This window comes from Tachypleus tridentatus, chromosome 1 (genome assembly GCF_004210375.1).
Source record: "Tachypleus tridentatus isolate NWPU-2018 chromosome 1, ASM421037v1, whole genome shotgun sequence".
Lineage (NCBI taxonomy): Eukaryota > Metazoa > Arthropoda > Merostomata > Xiphosura > Limulidae > Tachypleus > Tachypleus tridentatus.
Window position 1 is genome coordinate 92785311 of NC_134825.1, and position 27064 is coordinate 92812374.

Consider the following 27064-nt stretch of genomic DNA (forward strand, 5'->3'; position numbering starts at 1 on the left):
GACAACACTCTTGTTGCCAAATATCGTAAACGTGATACATATTGACATTTAATTATCTTCTACGTTTAAATTCAAATTTCCGGTATTTTGAAATCGTTTTAATAATTTCATCTGTACGCGTGTTCCAATTGCTCCCGCTCTACGTGCCTCGACACTTCAAGTTCAAGCTTCAATCAAGAAATGTTTTTCTTATCGTTTCATCTTAGTTTCACCGAACTCTTAATAGCTTTCCTTGGATGCTTAAATGGCAACACGATTAGCTGGTGCTCTACCCAATTAGTTAGGTATTAATTTCAAAACCCTGATTCCATTCAGGTATAAAAATATAAATTTATAAAATATAAATTCTTCTTTATAAATTGCTCTGTTTTTAAGAAAAATTAATTTAATAACTTATTTCTGAACAGTAAAAATCTGTGTACGTATGTAATGTGTAATATATGAAATGTGATTATATCTTACAAAATACTAGTCTCTTAAAATACAACAAAGACAGCGTCACTTTAGAAAGACTAAAGGTCAAATTTATATTACTGGATACGATAAGAAGGGTGCCAAGTCTTTGTAACTTCTATTTTGTTTGTAAGCCAGCACGTCTGAAAGGTCAGTATAATAGAAATTTAAAGTATATTTAATCTAAACATTTATGTTTTCATGTTATAATTTGAAGCCATTGTAGAACGAAAGAAGCATGATTTATGCTTTCTAATTTTTATGGTGGTTACAAGAATGATTAAATCTATCAAACCCATACAGAGATTCGTAAGTGAAAATAACAAACAAAATATATTTTTTTCTCTTGGGAACCGTTAAATAACTATCTAGACGTTATAAAGATTTTTCACGTAAAATGTGAAAATATTTTGATGGATAAAAGTGTTTTTTATTCTTAATGTGAAAATTACTTTGCATGTTGGATACTCAATTTCCATAGTCTTTCAATGCAAGATATTATACAAATACATTTACAATTAGTTTTATTATCAGTGCTTAAGAAATGTAAACTCAATAATCAGATGTTTATCTTGTTTTATAGCATTTGTTTACTTCCATACTATTATTTTTTAACTGATATAACAATACTCTGACCTGAAACAATTGTGCATTCCTCAGTAGCTAAGATAATATCATTATTCTTTCACAGATATTCCTGAAGAATGGTCCAAAATGTGAATTTAAGACCTGCTTACCAGGAAGTAGATGATTTTAAATTACCAAAGTGTTTTTCATCCAACTGCTTTCGAAAAGCTATCTCGTATAAAGCGAGAAATCCATATTCCTCTAACGCAAAATACATCTATGTAGCTAGGAACCCGAAAGACACCTATGTGTCATTTTATTATCACACGAAAATGATCCCGTCATACGAATTTACAGATGGCACGTTTGATGAATTCTTTAATAATTTTATCTACGGTAGTGACGACTGGCTCCCTTTCCTCTATTCTTGCACTACTTAGGGTCGACCCAGATAGCCCTCGGGTTGGTTAGCATGAAATAAAAAACGTAAAAAAATTCTTCGAACCTCGTGCCCTCTCCACAAATTTAAACAATACCACTTTAATGACGTTATTTATGACCAGATAAGTGAAATCCAATCTTGGTGTAAAAAGTAGTTATCTATGTTATGAGGAAGGCAAGTGTCCACAATTTATTGTGTTGCTTTGCACTATGAGAGAGAGAGAGAGAGGGAGGGAGAGAGATCGTATTACTTCTTGGACTGTCTTATTTGACCGTTATTCTTATGATGCATGTACAACCATGAGATGCGCAGTGTATTTTTGCACTCAACGGGACGCAAACCATAAACCCACTATTTTACAGTGCAAGCACGCCAAGGAAAAATGTATGGAAGTCATCTGAACCAAAGGTAAAGCACTGTGTTTATATACTTATTATTTATTGAGTTACTCAGTTTCTATTAGAAGCCATTATCAAGATTGAAACTTTTAGTAAATGCACTCAGTCTGTGTGTCTGTTTTTCTCGTGTACGTTTAGGCTAATCTCTATGTTGATTATTTTGCTATTCTTTGATAATATATCGCCTTTCGTTGTTTTCTATTCAACCTTTGGCCTTTCTGTTGTTGAACTTAACCTTCTTCACACCGTATTAGTTAGTTTTTTTACAGCGATTTCGGAAAAAAACAATCTCTGTGCGACTCTCCTTACATTTTCTAGTCGTTTTTATTATTTCTCAAAAAATTATAATTTTTGAAGTAGGTGGCTGTTTGGAATATATTTGTAGTTTTCATGTAGAATCGGGATATTATTATGATGAAATTCTTTTTTTAATTAACCGTTTTAGTTTGTAAGTCGATAGCCATCAATTGTAGCATTTTAAATTTAATAATTCCAGTGTTGTTATAGTGACCCAGTAGTGGTCTGTTGGATTTTTTTTCAAAGTTCAGCATAAAGCAACACACTGAGCTATGCCCGTCACAGGTATCGAATCCGGTTTCTAGCACTGTATATCCGAAAACTTGCCGATCTGCCACTAGGAGAGGGGTTACCATAAAGTAAACAATCCGTTAGATAGACTTGTTATTTCTTTAGCAGAAGAACATGTTGTAGAGCAGAAAACGAGTACTCATGATACATCGTTGAAAGATTTGTATCAATCCAAACCGAATCATATATATTTCTGGAACAGACGCAGTTGCTTGAAAACAACGAAGAAAAACTTTAGTGAAATAAGATACCGTTTTTTTTAAGTAAATAGCCTTTAATTTTTAAAATATCTACGTTAATCTCAAAGGGTAAGCAATCGTATGTTTATAAATAAAAACCAGAAAATGACTGAAAATATTAGTTATTTTTAAATTGGTTGCATCACCATAGTTTGTATCATCGCTGACACGAAGTGTGTTAGTGTGCACAAACTATTCTCCATATTATATTTTCCTTTTGTGAAATCTATATTAGTTAATAGAAAAATAGAAAAAAATTCGATTTTAATCTCTTTCAAAGATTTTGTCTCTGTACAGCGTTGTAAAAATCTTAAGGTTAATAAACATAAAGAAAACATATACATTTTGCGTTGTTAAACTCAAGCACTTATTTGAGTAAAGCTTCGAAAGATGAAAACAAAAAATAAACTTTTTTTAGCATTTGATAGAGAAAATGTAAACACTACGAAATTAGCCTAAATACTAGCTGGTCAAAAGTTTAAGACCATACTGAAACGAAGTGTTAATCGGTAAACACGTAACAATATTTAGTCGTTTGTGTTCAAGCATTAGCGTTGTCAACATCTCCCACTGACATCTCTTGTGTTACATTAACATGGCAAAGACTAAAAAATTGACAGAATTTGAACGTGGCAGAAATTTCGAGCAAAGTCTCTCTCAACGTTCCTTCGCTGGTGAGATTGGGTGTAGTAAAACTGGGGTTGCAAATTTCTTAAAAGAGGGATACGGAAGGAGAATTTCAAGAGGTCGGCCCAGGATAATTTCGCCGGCGTTGAACAGGATTCGACGGGTTGTCCGGCAAGACACCAGCTGATCGTCGAACCAGATTAAGGCACTTACGGACGCAGAATGCGGCTCAAGACCAATAAGACGCCATCAATAAGAGAACAATAAGAGAAAGGCTTTAATAACCAGCAAACATCTTTAAAGGCCACGCCTCCTTCCATACCACAAAATAGCTCGATTAAATTTTGCTGAGAAGCACCAAACATGGGACATAGAGAAGTGGACGAAAGTTTTGTTCTCTGATGAGAAGAAATTTAACCTGGATCGTCCAGATGGTTCCCAACGATACTGGCACGATAACAGTATCCCACCGGAGACATTATTTACACGATACAGTGGAGGGGGTTCCATCATGATCTGGGGTGCTTTCTCCTTCCACGGAACAATGGAGCTTCAGGTTATACAGGGCATGTTTGAGAGAACATCCTTATTGACTGAAGACCCTCGCTTGTGTAGAAATGACTGGATCTTTCAGCAGGACGATGCTGCAATCTACAATGCATTCAGGACAAAGGATATTTTTCATGGCGACTAACGTGATTTTTTTTTTTAACCATCCAGCATATTCGTCCGAACTGAACCCCATTGAAAATGTTTGGGGGTAGATGGCAAAGAAAGTCTATAGAAATGTACGCCAATTCCAAACAGATCTTCGTGAAGCCATCTTCACCACTTGGAATAACATACCAGCTAGTCTTTTGCAAACGCTTATATCGCCCATGCCAAAGAGAATGTTTGAAGTTATTCACTTGACGGCTGTGCAACTCACTACTGAGATCTCTTGTTGGTCATTTCCTGTCCTATTTAGAACTTTTTTTTGATATGGTCTTATACGTTTGACCAGCTAGAATTTAGGCTAATTTCGTAGTGTTCACATTTTCCATATTAAATGCTAAAAGGTTTTTTATTTTCTTTTTTTTCTTACTTTCATCTTTCGAAGCTCTACTCAAATAAGTGGTTGAGTCTAACAACGCAGAACGGATATTTTTTTTCTTTATGTTCATTGGCCTAAAGAGTTTAGTCAGCAGTGTATTTTCGGAATAACATATTTGCTTTGACTACGTATCTAAGCCAATCCAATGTCATCCCCAAGTTTACAAGAAGTTTTCACAGAATTAGTGAAATACACTACGTGTTTTTAACGTTCACAGTTTCACTTCTGTGGCTGTTTATCCATGATAAACTTGGAAAAGGGGATCAAATACGGTATAACTTAGGAAAAAATATATTGTACATCATTTTAGAAAAACCCCAGAGTGAATACCAGGGAAGCTGCAAGGTTTATTCCAAATACGTTTTTCAGTATTGGATTTTTGTAAAGTTGTCACTGCATATACGAAAATCACGATTACATGAATTACGTAGTTGAGAATATTGGGTTAATATTACGTCACAAAATAAAGAACTGTAAAGTGATATCGCAAGGAACCCGATGTGTTTCAGTCGCTTCGAATATATATTTATAGCGAATATTTACACAATTATCATAAACTACTGTACTGATATAAACATCACTGCCGAAGTGAAGAGATTACGATTTCATTCAGAGCTTATAAATATAAAATATCACAATGGGTATTGCCAGGAGTTTGTTTTTAATGGACGTATGTTTCATTATGATTATGAAGAAACTACACTAAAATAAGTAATCCTGGAATTTTTAAAAATGTACTGGATACCAGCTATCAACTTTTAATTGAAATTTATATTACAGTTATACACATAAACTAATGTAAATAACTATTTTATACCTTTTACGTTATATAGGTAGACATGCAGTACAGTCTTGACTGAAATGTAAATACTCCTTGAAACGTGTCTTCATTCTTACTGCATCAATTGCCATAAACTGCCGGTTGTTTATTGCTGATCCACAGCTACATTAGTTTTTTCACTCCTGTTGAGTGTTCTTTGACGTGTGTTTAACATTTAGTAGTTTTAGAACAGAAATAAGGTTCCCATATTTACTGCCCGAAACAGTTAAAATTACGACAATGCATTTTTTGCATTTGATATTCAATTGTATGTTTATTGCATCACGTTTCAAAGCCGCATATAAACAAATTTTTTTTAAAGCTCAGATAGTTAAAAATAATAATCTACTAAGGAGTAATATAAGGTAAAACGTGATTCAGTGAACAACGCTTCAAATATATACTTTAAGTAAAATTGTTAGAGTGTAGCATTACGGATTGTAAGTTGTCCTTATTTGGTTGATCTTCAGTGTTTTCTCAACCAGCTAGTAAACTTTATAGAACTTAGATTACCATATCTGCAATATTCCACCTTTTCTTATGAACCCTGAAATTGAAAGAACGGCCTTGCTTGCACTAGATATGACAAATGTCGTGTATTTTAATTTACTCCAACATAATCTTCTTTCGTTTCGTAAGTTATAACTCTACGTTAAACAAAAAATGAACAGTTACATGCGAAATATCACGAGAAAAGATTAAATTATTAACTTTACATAATATCTTAAAACAATTTTGCAAAATATTTAATAATATCAAAAGGAGACCGCTATTCCTACAGAATAAAATACAATATAAATAAAACATGAAACGGTAAGACATTTTAGGTGAATAAAATTAGTTTAGTTTAAATTTTTTTATATACGATCTTTATTTTTCTGTTACTTGAAACATGATATCTAAAAAGAAAAACGTTTCAAAGCAGTTTCAAGAAATGTTTTTTATTCCATTTACAAATTTAAGTTGCTACTGTCACAAAAAAATCAAAGGACCAGTAAAAAATAACACAAGGTTAAGCTTTCAAGTATTTGTTTTTACCCTAATTTAAGCTAAGTACAACTTAATTTTGACATTCATTCCGTACATTGTATCATCAAATCTGATCTTTCGCAAGAAAAGACTCTAGCCACAACTGGTCAATGTCAGTTTCTTGAATTATTTGGCAAAACTTTGCCATGACTCGTTGTGATTGTGTTGGAGAAAAGTGTTCTTTCCAGTCACCGACAATACCTTTCCTTACTATTTTGATTTCTGACTTTGGATTAAATTCAATGTTTTTCATAAATTTTAGGATGTATTTTAATCCTTCAGAAAGATTCGGATCTTTTATTTGATCGTCGTTGGGATTCAATCCGAAAAAATTTCCAAAATTCTTATTAACAGAGTTCTTCATATTCTCCACATTAGTCTGACGAATAATTCTCTCCATTAGATTGTCATCCTCAAGTAACATGCGTTTGTGCTCCTGATTTAGGAACTTAGCTATTTTTAAAACATCCCCTTGTGTGTCAGCCTTCATGTTTTCGTAGACGAGAAATAACACGTTTGGATCGTTTCGGTGCTCATACCAAGACAAAAGATGGACAAAGTAATCCCCCAAATCCGTTTCGACGTTGATAAAAAAAAAAAAAAATATTCACCAAATATCCCATCCGGAAACTGATAGAGCGGAAACTCCTTGGTGTGATGGTAAAAAGATACACAACAATCAAAGGAATTTCTGGCCACGAAGATGTACCTGGCCTGGGGAGAGTAAGGTTGAAGACTGAAAGGAAGTAAGTTTTAATTCCTCCGGGACGAGGCATGGTTTCTACAACACCAGGCCCTGTAATTTCAAGGAAAGGACTAAGCTTTTGAAATTCTTCAAAAGTTTCTGGTGGGATTCCCCTTTAAAGAATGTTGATTACGATATGCTGTGTCCACGTTGTTCCACACTTAGGAAAAGCTACGAATTATATCATCGTTTCGCGGTTCATAAGAAAGGCTTTGCGAAATGTCTGGTGAATAAACTTTAGGAATCCTGAAGCCATCGACAAGTTGATAGCTGGGAGTCATACGTTCTTGTGTTATAAAATATTTAACAATGTTGTTAGCTGAAAGATTGCAAAACAAAATATATAGTTATTCAGCTTTGTGTTTGGCATTTATTTTCTGAATATATTTTATAATTGATACAAGACCTCGTCGGAAGTTGGATGAAACTGCTAATTACTGTTTGAGGAAAATCAAAATTATTGTACGTTTTACAAATAAGCCATTCATTACAACCACGAATCTATCGAGATCATTTAATATAAAAAAAAAAAAAATTAAATAAGAGTGTTGGCCTGATGGAAATATTATCACTAATTGACAAAAAATTCTTTAATATGCTTATTGGTCAATTTTTAATTGTATAAATAGAGGTTTTTTTTTAATAACATTACATTCCTGAAGGTGACCCATTGATATATATTGAAACATTTTAAATGCGTGAGATTGGAAGTTGTCATATTTTTTAGAATTAAGGCCATTTTCTAATTTAATATGGAACTAGTTGTACCTCAAAAAGGAATCATAAAAAAAGTCTAATTTATGAATTAAAAACTTAAATAGTGTTTAAAAGGTCAATGGCCTTTATAAACTAAAAATCATTTGCAAAATGAACAGTGTCACCATCGCCGATAACACTGTCCAACGTTATGGATAAGCTTTGGGACAAAACATGTCTGAAATGGTGCCGTCGTTGAAACTCGTAATGACAGAAACACAATAAAAGATGGTTTATTGTAATTTGAGTGTCACACAGACAACACTTTGGTGCATCAGTTCCAGACAAAAGAAAACGATGAGTTAAAAATTGTGACCAACACGTAGTCTAGTTAGGACAAGTTCCTCTTTCCGATTCTTATGGAAACAAGATGCATCAAAGTAAAATAAAAGGTTTTATTTGAAAACGTTTGTTTTCACGTCGCTCACTCCACGTCGACTGCCAACTGGCACGGAGCCGAGCCTTAAATACAGGACCATAGCTGCAGACAGATTTAGCTACGGTGTTGAAGAGCTTGTTCCTAAGAATACCAACATGGCCTGGTATTCAGAAGAACTGGATAGAAAGAAGTAAATGTTAAAGAAAAATGGGCCAGTCGGTTTTGAATATCAGTGAGAATAGGGTGAGAACTAACATGAAGCAATTCCAGAGCTAAACAGACAGCTAAGTGTATCGGTATAAATAGTACAGTTCGTGTACTGCATATCTTCTACGGAATTCGGGGCAAGAGAAATGGTGTACAATTTGGCAGTGAACTTAGAAACTGTAGAGGGGTTGTACAACAACCGAATCACGGCAAACAATGGCAGAGCCCACAGAACCATCCATCCATTCCCATTTATACAGATGGTTCGAATGATGTTGGGCAAATAGAAGGCGATACGTCATGGTGGGATGAGCTGATCTCTGCATACCGCTATGTCATCCAAAGATAGACCCAATTCATCTAAGTACAACCGTAGATGAAAACTAAAAGGAACAGTGATAGGCTCTCTATTATGTACAAATGTGGCCCACTGAGGAAGGAAAACGCAACCCAATGTGGGATGCTGTGGTAAAGATGGAAGTTTTGAAGCATACATTAAACATAGTTGCAAACGACAAAGGTGAAGAGGGGGTTCATATGATTCTGTGTACAAACACTGGACTGAAGAAATGTGGAAGGCTCCTGATGTTGAACAGAGTGCAATACTTTCAAGGCTCAAGTTTGGCAGAGCCATAGACCAGAGATTCATAGTCTAGCTTTGATCCAATAAGTGTACCTTACATTTTTAGCACAAATCATCGATTCGCCCCTAAAGAGGTGGAAGAGAGGACACAAAGGATGTTTAATGCGCTTGTATAATGACATGTAGCTGCTTGATGTGTAGAATAAAAGTCAACTTGCGGTCAAATATAAGCCCCAGGAACTTTGCCTCATGGACCACGGGAAGCATAGCTTCACCAATACAGAGTTCAGGATCATGGTGAATACCACGTTGACGGCAAACGTTCATGCAAACAGTTTTGGAGAGGAAAAGGTTGAAAGAATTTGCTCTGGTCAACGTTAGTAAATGATGGAGAGCAGTCTGTAGCTGCCGCTCAATATACCTCACATTTGACGACTGACATGTGATGTGGAAGTCATCGGTAAAGAGACCATTTGCAACTGTAGGTTTAGTTGTTCACTCACGCCATTAATCTTTATAATGAAAAGTGTGATACTCAATACACAGCCCGGAAGGACTCCAAATTCCTGAGGGAAAGAATGGGAATTTCGAACCCACACGTTATGCAATCGCCGATTCATAAAAAAAATACAAGAACAAGACGTTGTCGTTTGGGAAAGGTTCCCTGATTGATGTTTCAAGTCGAATCAGGTTGTCCATAGTGGAACACTCTTTTCGGAACCTACACTGAGTGGGTGAAAAGAGGTTGTTTGATTCGAGGAACTAAAAAAGACAAGCATTAATCATCTCCTCTAAGACCTTGCAAAGACAACTCGTCAAATCAATTATACGGTAGTTCAAAGGAATCGTTTGGAAAGGTTTGGAAAAAGGAAGTACAACAGCATGGCGCCAAGCATCGGGAAAACATTCCCGTGCTAAAGATGGTTAAAAACAATCAGAAGAATAGCAAGAGAGGCAGGAGAAAGGTAGTGCACCATCTCATAATGAATATCACCAGGTCCGACTGATAAACTGCCAGACCAATGAAGAAGCAAGATTAAATTCCATCAGTGTAAGGTATGCTTATAGTCATAAAGACGATCAGCTGAAATGAAAGAGGCGATTTTTCTGCCCATATTTTCATGGCAAAGTAGATGGGGTATGAAGCAGAAGTGCGAGATGCCTGAGAAAATTGTTCGGCGAAACTACTGGCCATGCTCTGGGTGTGAGTAACTTCCTGGCCATCAGAAAACAAGATTGCAAGGGGGCAGAAAAATACTGGCCACTAATATTTTCAAATTTTTCCTCTATGACCTTGGATCTGGTGGTAGACGAAATGCTAGAGGTGTATTTAATCCAAGATTCTTCCTGGCTTTCACGTCTGAACTGCTAAGCATGTGCACGGGTCTGCTGAAATGCGATGCGGTTGAAAAGTGTGGGATATCCACGAAAAGTATCCCAAGCCCGTTTTTGAGCTTTACTTGTAAAGTGGCTGGCAAAATTCCACCAAGGACGAGGATAATGTCGGAAATGTGTCTAGGTTTTAGGAATAATCTGAGTACCTACGTGGACAATACAGGCAGTTACTGCTGCCACACAGTCATCTATCGATGCTTACATACGATGGCAGGATCAAGTTCTAAGATAGGGGTGAAAGTATGCCAGTTAGACTGGTCAAACTTCCATCGAGCCACGCTGGTCGGATGTTATCGACCATGGTAGGTCTCTCTCAAAATGATTAGAAAATGATCACTGCCTTGTGAATTACCGTCCACTCCCCAAGAAAAGTAAGTGAAAACTGAATGGGAAGAGATAGAAAGATCTTTAGCAGTAAAAGACAGAATAGGTGCATGAAAATAAGTATAATAACCAGTACTAAAGACAGACAGGTTATGGTTGAAGAGCATGACCCATCCCATCAATATTAACACCACCCAAAGGGGATTATGTCAATTAATATCTCCAGTAGTAAAAAGGGGAATGGTGACTGTTCAATTAGGGCATCAAGGTCTGAATGATTCTAGATCTCTCCTGGAGGCAGGTAGAGAGAGCAAATAGTGGTGGTATGACACAAGGACACGTGGATAGCTACAGCCTCCAAGGGTGTATCAAGTGACAAGGGCAGAGTGGGCACACGTTGATCAACCAGCAATGTCACCACACCATGCACTCGTCCATCACATGACCTGTCGTCGGTATACATAGAAATTTGCTGAAGGTAACTGTAAGAAGAAGCACACTGGATGATAAGAATTTATCACATTCTTAATGTCATCGAAATTTGATCAAAAACTTCTACAGATTCATTGGATCAGAATGGCAAGTGCTATTTGTGTGGAGAAGAATGTGGCTGGGTAACCTACTATTTGCGATCACGTTTTTATCGTCATTGGACGAAGATCTATCAACCTCCATGAATCCTGCCATGAATAGAGTATCTGTGGACAAATACTTCAATGACTGAGGGCGTGAACAAATGGTTGATTTATTTTTCGGGGCTGCAGAAGAGAATGGACCCGAGGAAACATTTGAAACTGAAGGAAATGAAACTGAGCAGTCAGTGGAATGAGTAGTAGAGACTGAGATTGAAGTAGACATATATGTGTCAACATTTTTTAATTATGGAGTGCACAAGATTCTTAACATGTTTTGTAAACGACTCTGTTGGAGTCACGGAAAGATCTGTTTGCACTCTCACTGTGGTAGTTGAATGGAGTGCAGCAGCATATATCTAAGACAGAGGTAGGGACAATAATTTCCGAGCCTCTAATTAGGTGATATTATTAACAGCTTTTAAGCGTTGCACCTATTTCGTACCCTAAATAGGAAGAACAGCTGGGTCCATGTTGCACTTGTAAGCGTTGGGGCCTTTTCCACCAGAACGAGCACATACCAAAGAACCAAACCGCTGGCACTTGAATCATCTGAGAGGGTTGGTGGTATGGTAAAGACAAAATAGTTAATTTTGTTAATTATTTTAATAGCACTGATAATTCTATAAGATTTAATTATGAAATTGTGACAAATGGATGTTTACTTTGAAGTTCAGTTAACCTGATTTGACAGTGGCAGGAGAACAAGGTGATTCAAACGTTAATATCAGAACATTAGTAGGGTCTATAATTCAGTCTTTACGGGTGAAGATTCGACTTATCGTAGTGATGCCTTGGCATGAGACACCAGCGTGGATTTGACTCGAGAATGTTCTTTAAATCTCTTTCTACTATAGCTCTTGTGGAATAATTCAAAGTCGCATGGGGAGTAACCTCAATGGGTATAGCCCTAATGGCTTTTAATTTCAAAAGAAGATTGGTATGTTGTGGTCTCCAATGCGTAACATCTTTACTGACTTTGGGGAGCCAGCAAGTATCTCTATTCTCTTCTGAATGAAAAATGGAGACATCTGCCCCAATGATTTCTCAAATCTCCAATCGGAAATTGAGGTGTAGAATCTGGCGGTAATATTGACTGTACAACAGAGTCGTCCGTGCGTGGTCGTTTTTTCCAATTCTTTTATTTATTTTGTTAGAAAGAGGGATATCCATAGCAAAGAAGCTACATTTCAGTGCCACTGACCACACCAACCATGGATCCCTACTAGGGGACGCACTACATGCCAAACTAGGGCACTGCAACAACACCAGTGTTTCGTGAGCACCATACCCAAACACAACCATTAGATACAATGTCCAAAACACCTGTTGAGAATGTCCAAAACGGGTACTTTGTTGACTCTAGCCCAAGTGGACCTACCGATTGACCCAAGGGGGCCACACCAAGGCCACCCATCTACAGGAATTCAAGGCCAAAGCGGTGTGTTAGGGCTGATCTTTTCAAACACCAGGACATTCTGCCCTCTTCATGGATCACCATGCACTGCAAACACGTGGATGGATGTTTAGATCCCAGAGGAGGTAAACTGAAAGACCAGAACCTTCCCTGGGAGGTCCCCTCACCACGTACAGAAATACACAACAAGGGTTGGTGGTATGGTAAAGACAAACTAGTTAATTTTGCTAATTACCTTAATAGCATTAATAATTCTATAAGATTTAATTATGAAATTGAGAAAAATTGTTGTTTACCATTTTAGATATTTTAGTGAGTAAAGTGTGGATAAATTGAAAACTATTGTGAAATTTTCTCTGTAATCTTTATATTACATCAAAAATTTTGTTACATCTAATGTCAAAAAACTAGTGTTTTTATTCTTATGTGGATAGGAGCCTAAAATGATGTTGTAAACAGGACGATATTAACAATGAGTCATTATTAATTAAACCCAACGTCGTATGAAAAGGTTTTAATCCAGCTGTTTTGAAAGAGCTGTCAAAAACAGGGCTAAGTATTATATTAAAACAAGTGAACAAGAAAAATAATCCTATAGTGAAAAAATTAATAGATTTAAAGATAAAATTTATTTAAAGGAATAATTACATATATATATATAATCATGTGAATGTAAACTAGCTTAACATGTTTAGAAAGACATATCGTTGAAACTAAGCACAATGTTCAATTGGAAGATATTTTTAGCACAACCTGTGAATCTAATTAGTGTGAATATACGTAAATCTATTGAGATAACTGAATGAAGAAAAATAACTTTAAATTATTGAATATGGATGATGAATCTTATGGAAATCTTGTTAGTAGTTAGCGTGAGTTGAGTTTTTTAATATGCAAATTGGTGATGTAATAATTGTATAAAAGACGGTTATTTACGGAATATATTGAGGTCCTGAAGGTGACCTTCAAATACGTCCAAACGTGTGAAGTGTATCAGACTCTTTTCTCGTCTCATTGGATTTTTACTGATTTAAGTCCTGCACAGTAAGTTACTTTATAATTTTGAGATTGGAAACTGTCTAATTCTTAGATTTGTGTATAAAATAGTTTTTATGTGATTTTTAAAAATGTTTAATTTATTCAAAGAAATTTTAAAATGGTAGTGTGTTTTCATTAGTAAGTTAGAATAACTATTGTCACCACCACATCGATAAATATCAATCACTGGAGAATCGACGATAGTGAAACAGATTTTATGATTTCAGACACTTCACTATGGTTGCGTCAAGTTTGAAATGATCACTTTTAAAATTAGTTTATACAGGGTGGCCCGTAAGTCTCTACCGATCCATATATCTTATGCATCCAGTGTATCTGTGGTGTTCCTCCTTCTCGGTGCATAATATTATGCGACGCCATGTTCTGTGATACATTTGTCTCAACACAGCAGGGGTTATTGTTCCAAATGTGGATGAGTAGGGGCTTGCGGGCCACCCTGTACATTTAATTTATGCAGATTACTATTCACTTCTAAACATCTACAAATATAGTCGTTAATGAATTATGAGCATAGTCAAATTATAAAGCTAAATAAATATCAACAGAACTTTATCACTACATAAATAAAAACATGCAAACGCACAAACATATATCAGTGTGATATATATAACTAGCTTACATAGTTATTCTTATAACTCAAACAATGAGTAAGTTTATTTAAAAATAAACCAAGGTGAAAATTCAACTACACCTTGCAAAATAGCTACATGAACATAAAACAGATTTCGATGAACAATGCGGGCCATCCCTACGTAAGCATTGCTGCCTGTTCAGAATTAATACATGAACGTATGTATTCCCAATTCGATTTTATTAGTCATTGTTCTCTGGGACAGCGGCAAGTCTTCGGAATTATAACGCCAAAATTAGGAACTCCACATCTCTCCGTGAACTCAACAGATCTTCCGATGTGTTTTTGCTACAAAAAACAAAACTTATTACTCATAAGAATCTCTAGTAACCTACTCTTAAATCTAAGTACAAACCCAAAGCAACGCAACATAACTTATAAAATAGTTAAGTAGGCAATATAACACTTATAAGAGCGAATACTCTTGTATGAAACTATGTCGTCTCACTGATATTGGTTGACATCATTGTTTTAGTTTCAATGTTCAAAGAAGCAGCGGAAAGAAGAATAAGAAATTCAGACTGTGTGCTATGATATTTACAAACAATGCCAGAAGTGGGTCAGTCATAATAGATATGTTGTTATAAAAGGAAATTACCCACAGTGGCTCAGCGGTATGTCTGCGGACTTACAACGCTAGATTCCGGGGTTCGATACTCGTGGTGGGCAGAGCACAGATAGTCCATTGTGTAGCTTTGTGCTTAACTCAAAAACAATAAAAGCTCTTATTAGTATTGTAAAGTTTGATGAAGTATTGAAGACATATTTAAAACTAACTGGAGTACCCATCCCTTAGATGGAAGTTATACAAATTCGTGATTTACTTCAAGGTCATTTTAGGACATGGAAAGTTCCTTCACTTATATGTAATTGGAAAAAAAAATGTCCATAAAAACTGCAAAACAGAAAATGTGAAATCGCAAATTTGCATGGCCCCAACAAAACTTCATACCAAATTCGGGGGAGTTTCATGAAGTGAGGACGATATAGTAGACATAAAAATACGCAAAAATGCTCTTAAAAAAAATTGAAACTTTCTTTATGTACTCCCGCATTGGCCTAATAAACCTGCTTACCAATTCTGGTGAAGGTCCATCTACACCTTGTAAAATAGCTACATGAACATTAAACAGATTTCGATGAACAATGCGGGCCATCCCTACGTAAGCATTGCTGCCTGTTCACGGGCATGGTACATCTGGCTCACTCCTACAATAAATCATAAATACTACGATACTTATGATACACACTCTTACGTATTACAATTTCAAAACTGAGTTATATTGTAATTAAGATTTAGAAGTTCATTAAATGTTGACATGTTTACCTTATTTACGATATCAACAAGAATGAAACACGCGGTATACTTTATTGACACAAATTTATTTTATGATGCAAACAATAATACAATTAATAATAATGGCTATTTCAATAGTTATTAAAATCTAACAAAAGCCCGGCATGGCCAAGCGTGTTAATGCGTTAGACTCGTAATCCGAAAGTCGCGGATTCGAATCCGGGTCGTATTATACATGCTCGCCTTGCTTGTCCTGGAGGCGTTGTAATATGACGGTCAAACTCTCTAACAAACAATATTAAGTCTTTTATTTAATCAGAAACTTTCTTAATATCCTATCAAGGGTTCACGATAAACGAATTAATTTCGAGGTCACCTAGGTACAATTCATTTAAGGACGAGCCAGCGAGCTCTTCGCTGAATACATACGTGTTATTCACAGCAGAAGTTATATTATGTCATCGTAAAAGTACTAACATCCCAAAGTTAATCGGCTGTAAATAAACGATTGGTACTGTTCGAAATCCATAAACGTTCCTGATGAAATATCTATAGTTTCCTGATTAATAAGCTTTAATTACACTTATAAATTTCGAGATTCAAATAATAGCAGCTGTAGCAAACCAATAATATATACTAATTTTTGTCACCACGCGTTCGTTAATTTTAAAAGCATGAGGCACAAAAATACTGATGGTTACTGACGTTCACATAGTGCATTGTTAATTGACACTCGAGAATTTTCTACATCTTTATGCTTTTTGCCAATAAAACTGATACACACAATTGTCTTTCTTAACAGAAATATACTGAATATCTTATAAACGGTTCAAAATGAGCGAATTAATTCTTTGTTGATACACAAGTACACTTTTATTGACGGGAATATATATATATACACTACATGGCAAAAACTATGTGGACACCCGATCATCACACCGGTATGAACGTGTGGAACATATCATTCCAAAACCATGGGTATTACTATGGAGATGGTCCCCACTTTGCTGTTTTTACAGTCTTCACTCTTCTGTGAAGACTTTATACTAGATTTTGGAACATGACTGCGGGGATTCGCGCCTATTCGACCACAAGAGCATTGGTGAGATCCGACACTAATGTCAGGCGAGAAGGCCTGGCTCTCAGTCGATGTTCCATTTGATACCAAAGAGCTATGATAGGTTAAGGTGAGGTCACGGAACTATGCAGGCCAGTCATGTTCTTCCACACCAACTTCAACAAATCATGTCTTTATGGGCCTCGCTTTGTACACGGTGACATTGTTATACCGAAACAAAAAAAGGGCCTTTACCAAACTGTTGCTACAAAGTTGGAAGCACACAATTATCTAGAACGTCCTTGTATGCCATATTATTAAGATTTCCTTTTACTGGAACTAATGAACCTACCCCAAACCATGAAATACAGCCCCAGACCATTATTTCTCCTTCACAAAACTTTACAGTTTGCACACTGCATTAAGACAGGTAGCGTTTGTCTGGCATCTGCCAAAACTAGATTCTTCCTTAAGACTCTCAGATAGTGAAGCGTAATTCATCACTCCAGAAAACGCGATTTCACTGTTCCAGAGTCCAATGGTGATGTGCTTTACACCACTGCAGTCGATGGTTGGCATTGAGTGCAGCTTCTTGGCCATGGAAACCCATTTTACGAAGCTCCCGACGAGCAGTTCTTATGCTGACGTTGCTTATAGAGGCAGTTTGCAACTCGGTAGTGAATGTTGCAACTGTGGACAGACGATTTTTACGCGCTTGAGCACTCAGCTGTCGCGTTCTGTGAGCTTCTGTAGCCTACCGCTTCGTGGCTGAGCTGTTGTTGCTCCTAGACTTTTCTATTATACAATAACAGCACTTACAGTTGACCGCGTTAGCTCTAGCAGGGCAGAGATTTGAGAAGCTAACTTGTTAGAAAGGTTGCATCCTATGACAGTGCCACGTTGAAAGTCACTGAGCTCTTCAGCACGACCCATTCTATGCTAATGTTTATGCACGGAGATTGCACGGCTGAATGATTGATTTTATGCATCTGTTAGCAGTGGGTGTGGCTGAAATAGCTAAACACATTAACTAAAAGGGGTGTCCATATTCTTTGGCCATGTAGTGTATATCGCGACTATAAATGATAACTATGGAACATGAGTGCAACAAAACTCAGACTATAACAGACTTACTGTTATACGTTTATTTTGATATCTGCGTCTGTTTCAGTTTAATTTGTGAGACAGTTATTGTTGGATGTGTATTGCGCAAGTCCAACTTGTTCTCTAAATTTGTAAACTATTCTCGAGAGCATGAATTAACAATATATGGTTTTCAAAAATACTAGCGTGTATTCGGATATTACTGAACATTCGAGAATTTCGCCTTAAAATTTATATATCGAAGCAGTAAACAGAACGGAATATATCTGGTTTCCACAGTCAGCATACTATAAGCTTCGGAAGCTATAACTGTGTGATAAACTCTTACTAACAGGAAAACTGTAGATATTTGACCAGGGTAGTTTATAGTTTTCGAACATCACTAACTTCGGTGAATTAACTTCGGACATCAGTATTTCTACGATAACACTAAATATCTTCATCGATAAAACGTGAGGCCAGCCAAGAAGAGACGGGTAACTAGCTAAGGTGAGGTGTAATAATGTTTATTCAGAATTAATTCGCTCTTCGATAAAATATTCTATTCCAAACCAGATAGGAGACTCAGTATAGTTTGTAAGTTGGTGAATCCCTTGTATATAAACCAATATTTGTAATAGCCGTTATTATGTATAATTGTATTTTTGTTTGTATATTAAATATATATGTCTTATGAAACAAACTTGTGTGTATTGATTTTGTTGGCATATGTCATAAATGTGACACATATTGATATTTAATTATTTTCTAAATTAAAAATTTCGGTTATTTAAAATTGTAATACGTTACGTACGTAGCAAAATAAATCAGAGACTCGTCCGAGATAAATTATAATACGTAACATAATAAATTGGAGGGTCGTGTCCGAAATTTGAATTCGCCAACGAGAAAGAGGTTTATTTCGATCGATTGTGTAATTCTATGCATATTAGCAACAGTTTTGACAAATTATTTACGTCTCATCGAAAAGTGTAAAAGCTCTACAAGTGACGACACAAAAAACTTACGTGGTTGAAAAGGAAGTTGAAACAGTACAGGAACCGGCTGTTATTTCCGATTATTACAGATAAAACCACTGCTTGTTTCATACCGATACGTATTTTACGTCATACAATGGCGACTCAATCATTGTTTTTAGAGGATATATTTTCTTTAGATTCGAGTTATGCCACTGATGAGACTGTTATTGTTCAGGGTAGTGAGGGTGTTTTTTTAACATTCCTCTATATAATATTTAGTTAACATCAGACCTAGTTTCAGGACCAGTTGTGCCTGCTATGCCAATTGATGGTGTATCATTATTGCAAGGAAACGATTTGGCTGTGAGAAAAGTTGTTACCGAACCCAAGACAGTTAGCGAGCTGATCAATGTGTCATCTAAGAATGATGTTATTGTTGAGGAGAATCCAGGCGTGTTTCCCTCGTGTGCTATGGCTTGAGCTCAGGGTAAGGGATTAAGCCACAAACAAACGATAGACGGTTTTTCAAAAAACGATATTATATACTTGTCTCAGACATGTTTTGGATCCAACAGCGATCTTGTGAATAAATGTCCTCCTGATAATTGTTGCGTATTATAATTTATCTCGCACATGTCTGTAAGTTATTATATTATATTAGTTATATCGCGCAATTTCATATAGCCGAAAATGCTACTCAAGGTCTATCTACGCTAGCTGTCTCTAATTTACCAGTGTAAGACTAGAGGGAAGCCAGCTGGTCATCACCACCCATAATTGGACTACTCTTTTACCAACGAATATGGGGAGTGACTGTCACAGTATAACGCTTCCACTGCTAAAAGGGTGAGCATATTTGGTGTGACCAGGACTCGAACCCGCGACCCTCGGATTACCAGTCGAACGCCTTATTCCACCTGGCCATGCCGGGCCCTATTTAATAAGACAAAGTCAGGTGTCATACCATACTGGCATTGTTAATAAACATTTTGGCTTTAATTTTTTTGACTTAGCGATACTGAAAATACCCGTATACTTTATCTCTTATAAAAGGTACATACCATGTAGGAGTTTCTACTTTTAGTTTTCAGATTACTGATTTCAATAAAGGTATGATATTTACAGATAGTTTTTTGTTGTTGTTTATATATGTTATAAATACTTTATACATCATTGTTGTCTTACTGTGGAAAACATTCCACTTTGGTTTGTCTGATATCATCATAAACTTGTAAATAGTCATATTTAAATACGTTGATTGTTTGCTTGAGAATTTTGAGCGAAGCTACACAAGCATTATTAGTTGATCAACTCCAGGGAAAGCATTCAGTCAATAGCATCCAACGTCAACTTTTGAGTTTCTCTGAACTTCGTCATGTTTCTTATGGTATATTAAATTCATAGGCTACTACTGCAAAGCACGAGTTTTTGGCATTGAGATTCACAGTTATGTTACGTGTATCAACCTGGAAGCACCAGATTCTGTCTGAATAAGTTTACGAGATGTTTATTTCATTTATTGCGTATGAAGTTCTTCAAAACTAATACTTTATTAATAGAAAATATTTGCTTTAAAATATCTACAATATTCTTCATTTTTGTATAGTCAAAAACGAAACAATATTTCCTATACGGTACATTCATATTATGAATTAAGTGGTCTTATTTATTAAAACCAACTGTAATAAGCCCTCATGTTTTGAAGCCGAAGAATCTGTGTGAAGTAAAAATTATATATTTAAAAACGGCTGGTAGAGAAAGCACTCGTGGAGGAGCGAACAACGTATATAATTTTCTCTTACAAGTGGGTGTTCTCGTCACGACAGATTAAAGTAAAAATTATTGAGCAGGAAACCTTGGTCAAGGGATTTTCCTTACAAATACTTAAATAGCTGCATAAAATCTTAAGGAGCTTACACGTGCCATCCTTATATATTCACTGTTCTGTAAAAATACTCATGTCGTCTTTCGGATAGCCTCCAATAGCATATTTCCAGGAGATTTAAATTTATTAGGTAAAATGAGGTTTTCAAAGTCATATTTTTTAAATGTAATTACATAAATAAACATTTTTCTGTAGTTTATTTTTACAAAAGTACTAGAGTAAGATTTAAATCTCATTTGAAATACACAATAAAAAATATATAGCGGGTCTTTTTAACATTTTCATGACTATGCATTAAAACAAAACATTAAGAATGAAGTCAAAATAGCACAACGTTTAGATTTCTTACGTAATATTCAACATATCGAATTCCATTCTCTGCGTCGTACACTATAACATCACGATATTCAACTGACCAAGTCACGGTGCTTGCTTTTTTTTTGCCACAATAACTCTAACACAACATGATGACTAAATAAACTAAATAACACCTGTTCTGGGCATATATGCAGTGTCTGTATTGTAATGTGTTCTCTCATGTAACACACATTTTTTTTTGTATATTCCAGAAATATTGTATATTTCTGCCTCCGCGAAGTGAGAGTTATTCTATTCAATAGATAAATATTTCTGTGTTATCCATGCTATGCAAATTATTTTCATTTATAATTTATTAAATATTCGTCCATCTATACAGCAAGCCTAAAACTTTGTACTTAAATCCCCACTCCCATCTGCTCCTAATAATTATTGGGAATGGAAAAACTTACATTAATTATCTACCTACAATTTATTATAGACAAAAGTATAGCTGTGGTCTATGTAATAAATTATCGTTACTTAAGCCATTTCGTGCCATTCAGTTAAATCCTCTTTCTTTTAGTAAAATATTATACTGAAAGAATGAGAATAAGAGGTCATCAATAAAGAAAGAGTCGTTTAATTTAAAATAAGAGACGTTCACAAAGGGCGGAATTTTATTTATCAAAACAAGCCGTGTCATAACAATACTAACAAATGCTCATCAAGGTTTGATGATGTGGCCAAAAAATAGTCATCGCTTCTGACCACAATTCCAGTTTAAAATAGTGTATATATAGCAGGCATCACTTCTTGTCATTGTTCCCGTTCAGAATTGTGTGTATTACAGGCATAATTTCTGGTCGTAATACCCGTTCAGAATGATGTTTATGGAACAAACATCCTCGTTGAATCCTCGTTCAAAATAAAGTGAGTAGTAAGACCCGTCTCTAGGTGGTTAAGTAATCAAAGATGACGAGGTTATAGTTACAAATGTTGTGAAAGTTTAGCACACGTTGCTACATGGCCATGACAGGCGGCCTTGTGAGGGTTGATGTCATCAAAGAAATCAAACAGGGTCAGTTATGCTGTGAGTAAACGTTGATTACATTACTGTCTTGATAACACCATATTTGGTTAAGAAGAAGAGATTGCCACTACTTTAACGAATGGTCACATATTGTTCTGTATACAATTAGTTTACTAACATTCAAAATAGCAAAACCTAGTATTATAATTTTTCATGTTATATCATACCACAAAAATGAAACACATAAAACTTTGCACTCATAATTCTATGTTATTCAAACCCACTACTAAATAAACAAAAAATTAAAAATTATATTTGAGTTCAGTAACATTTCAGTCAAATTTCGACACTGCGATATTCGTAGTTGTCATAGCTAGTATAACTTCACGCCATATAGAGAGGGGGAAATTGATACACATGACAAATATCATTTCTGAGTTGACAAAGTGTATTTCGCATCACACAGCTGAATCTGGTTGCTCGACCATTTTTAGACAGTTGTCAATTCATTTGTAGATGTCCTATACCTAATGACAAAATGATGCAGTGTCAATACATTGAGGAAAAAATGAAAAACCAGTCCATAAATGTAAGTATATCGTTACATGCATTTCTTCATTATATTTCTAATTTATGTGTTTCTTCGATATAATAATGGTTATTTTCAATCATGTTCATTGTATTATTAAATAACGGTGATGTAATTTACTAATTATATATTATTTTATATTTTAAAGTATTTTAAAGAATAGAAGTGCTGTTGGCAATAGTAAATGGGTGAAAATGTTAAATTCAGCAGTGAAAAAGAACTAGTAAAACATAAAAATGACAGTTAGGTTTTTCTACTATTGTACAACATGAAGTAGCACCTGATTCGTCTCATGCATATCTTATTGGGAATGGACAGTGTTCGTGGCTATCACTAGTAGAAATATGAGATCTTGTATTTGCATGAATGTTGAATACAAAGTGATTGTAAACCGATTGACAACTGTTTATATATGGTTAAATTAGAGGGTTCGGCTGGGTATAGTGAAATATATTAACCTGGTTTATTTCTTCATTCACTATTTTAACAACATTATATTTGCTGTTTGCCATAATAATTATTGTCACGCATGCTGAATACAATTTTCATTTTGTTCTAAGTCGACATTATGTTGAACACGTATGCTATAATTCATGTTTTATCATTGAGAATTATGTGTTAGAAAAATACAGTTTAATTAAATAAAAAAGTTACATTTAACTGAAATGTGTCACCACAGTGATCCGTCTATTTTTAATGTATTGTAAATACATAGAGAGCGACAGTATGTTATAATTAAAGTTTAATATGATTCACTGATAAATATAAATGTCCTACATTTAAACAGAACTTTAATTTTACTCTAAGTAGACGGAAACTCTGTGATTATTATCTACATTGAGTAATAAACCAATTATTTAAACGTTATGTAAAGAAATTTCACAAATTAAAGTATAATGTATATACGTAGAGTTCATTATTAAGTATGTGTATTTTTTAATTACAGTCTGATTGGTTATATTTAGCAGTTTGTAAAAGTGAACATTAATTATTATAATTACTAATGTTAAATATGCATATGTGAAACACTAAATTGTTACCAAAAATTTTAACACTTGGGCCTTGAACTAAATAGTTAGTCTTTGAGAAATAGACTTGGTAATCATATGTTTATTCTAATTTTAAATATTTCCTTAACCAAGATGAGTTTTTGCACTTTGGACTATCACGCTTTATTTCGAAGAACTCTGTTCTACTTCGACATTGTAATACAGTACTTATATAGTGTTAGTGTAGAAACGTTTGAATGTAAATAAAGTTCTAAAAGATGTAGAAAGAAACAGGTAATGATTTAATTGACTAATTACAATTAATATAGTTAAACAACCTGATTAGCTAGGAATTAATCTCAAAACCCTGATTCCATACATGTATAAAAATAAGAACCCTTATATATTTTTAACATCTTCAGTGATATCGCTTCTGTACTGCACCAACCACAGTGGCTCACCTTTGTCCTACTTTGGAAACGGTCCCTTATATATATATACATACATTCTCTTTATGTAGAGGTTCCCCAGTCATGTTTAAATGCTTGGAAGCCACAATATTAATTTCAACCAAGAAATTAAAGAGGTAGGCTATGTGTTTATTCTGCTCAAATTTTTGTATTGTTTTGGACTGAAATATAGCTAAGTTCCCAAGCTTATTAAATTGCAATGGTATTCTGCGGTATCCATATAGTAATTTATGATTTCTTGGCTATTCAACTACATACGTAAAACCGAAATATTATTTCGTTCCATGTACAAAGGTAGAAGCGAGAAAAGATAATTGTTTACATCATTTTTTTATAAATTGTTCTGTTCTTAAGAAAAATGAGTAATAACTTATTTATGAATAGTAAAAAATTGTGTACATATGTAATGTGTGATATATAAAATGTGATTATATCTTACAAGATACTAGTCTCCTAAAATACAACTAAGACAGCGTCACTTTGGAAAGATTAAAGGTCAAATTTATATTACTGGACACGATAAGATTGGTGCCAAGTCTTTGTAACTTCTATTTTGTTTGTAAGCCAGCACGTCTGAAAGGTCAGTATAATAGAAATTTAAAGTATATTTTGTCTAAACATTTATGTTTTCATGTTATAATTTGATGCCATTATGGAACGAAAGAAGCATGATTTATGCTTCCTAATTTTTGTGGTGGTTACAAGAATGATTAAATCTACCAAACCCATACAGAGTTTTGTAGGTGAAAACAACAAAGAAAATATAACTTTTTTCTCTTGGGAACAGTTAAATAGCTATCTGGACATTATAAAGATTTTGCACGTAAAATGTGAAAATATTCTGATGGATAAAAGTATTTTTATTCTTGAAGTGAAAATTACTTTACATGTTGGATACTCAATATCCATAGTATTTTAATGCAAGTTATTATACAAATTCATTTACAATTAGTTTATTATCAGTGCTTATCAAATGTAAACGCAATAATCAGGTGTTTATCTTGTTTTATAGCATTTGTTTACTGTCCGTCCATACTATTATTTTTTAACTAATATAACAATACTCTGCCCTGAAACAATTGTGCATTCCTCAGTAGCTAAGATAATATCATTATTCTTTCACAGATATTCCTGAAGAATGGCCCAAAATGTGAATGTAAGAGCTGCTTACCCGGAAGTATATGGGTTTAAATTACCAAAGTATTTTTCTTGCAACTGCTTTCGAAAAGCTATCACGTATAAAGCGAGAAACGACAACATATTTATCGTCACGTTTCCAAAATGTGGAACTACTTGGACCCAACATATTGTTCATAATATTTTACACAAAGGGAAATCATATGAAAGTTTCCAAGATTTTCAGAAATATTCTACTTTTATGGAAATGACTGGCTCGGAAACGGTTGCTCGGATGACTCGTCCTGGAGCAATCAAAACTCATCTGCCCTTTCATTTAAATCCATATTCCCCTGAAGTAAAATATATCTATGTTGCCAGGAACCCGAAAGACACTTGTGTGTCATTTTTTATCACACGAAAATGATCTCGGTCTACGAATTTACAGATGGAACGTTTGATTAATTTTTCAATATTTTTATCAACGGTGAAAACGATTTTGGAGATGATTTTGATCATTTGTTGTCATGGTATGAGCACCGGAACGACTCTAATGTTTTGTTTATCACATACGAAGACATGAAGGCTGACAGGCGAAGTGTTATCTTAACTATAGACAGTTTTCTTGGTAAAAAGTACGAATACATGTTACTAAGTAATGAGGAGCTAATGGAAAAAAATAATATTTGAAACAAGTACCAAATATATGAAAAAATGCGTAAATGATCATATGCACAGCTTTTTAAATGGGAAAACTGAAGATACAGAGGAAGACCCATACATTCCCGAAGGAATCCAGCATATCAATCAATATATGAAAACCAATAATATTAAACCTCCTGAAGAGGTCAACTTTGTTCGAAAAGCAGTAGTGGGAGATTGGAAAAATAATTTTACTCCTGAACAATCTAAGATATTAAAAGATAAATTCCAAGAGAAAACAAAGGGAACAGATATAGCTAATCTTTGGCCTGATTTACATGAAGATGTGAAAGATACAGTTATATAAAAAATGTGTGGAAGATAGAAGACACTTCGCTTTAGAGAACAAAATATTCTTTCTTGCTGCTATAGAAAGTCTTATTTTTTGGAAATGGAATATTTTAATTATTTTTCTAAGAATATTTTATTGTCAGAACATACTGATCACTTTATTTTTAACCTATCGTCTTCTAAATTTTTCTCTTCCAAAGAGCTTAAAAGGAACTCATAATTCTTAAAGAGATAGTACTGTACTTAACATCATATGTCTTTTTTGTCAACTTATTTTCCTGAATTTTCTTGACGAATATTGTTTTCATTACCAAATTTCAACACATATTACAAAAGAAAAGTTATATCTATCACTAATGTAAGGTTTGCAGGTGCAGTCTTTTTGTGAATAAATTCATGTAAATGGAAATAACAATGCTGCGCTTTTTCTTCACTTTTACAGCTTTAAAAGTTTATTTAGAACCTGAGCTTAAATGTTCCTTTTTTTTTCATTGAAATATAGAGTATACAAATGGACTGAATGTGGTCAGAAGAAGAGCTTCCCGTCTGTGACTTGTGTTTATTTTCCCAGGGATATAAACACAAGGAAAGGTAGCATTTTATTGATGATGGAACAAACTACATGTTTTCGACGAACCACTCTCAGTCTTAAAGGACTTTTCTCACTACAACCATCCTTTCTTCTCCTACGTCCCCAAACCAGAGACGACTCCGAATACGACCAAGCTTCCGCCCAGCCTAACTTAGACATTTTGTCCTTAAGTCTATTCTACAATTCTTAAAATGCTTGTGCTCACGCATTCTCTCTTTTTATTCATCTTTTCTTTGGGTACGGTTCAGAAATTATTTGGAGCCCTGGCTGTGCAAGTGGGTTTTCTCTGGGTGTTTCCA

General features: G+C 34.8%; 2 pseudogenes across 1 annotated transcript; one reads left to right on the top strand and one right to left on the bottom strand.

Annotated features, from left to right (window-relative positions):
* On the top strand, positions 1 to 26054 carry LOC143255554 (sulfotransferase ssu-1-like; annotated as a pseudogene). Its single transcript, XR_013030709.1, has 3 exons — positions 1 to 315; positions 1145 to 1870; positions 25190 to 26054. The product of XR_013030709.1 is annotated as a sulfotransferase ssu-1-like (transcript).
* LOC143232725 (amine sulfotransferase-like) overlaps positions 6321 to 27064 on the bottom strand; it is a 30069-nt pseudogene continuing 9325 nt past the window's right edge.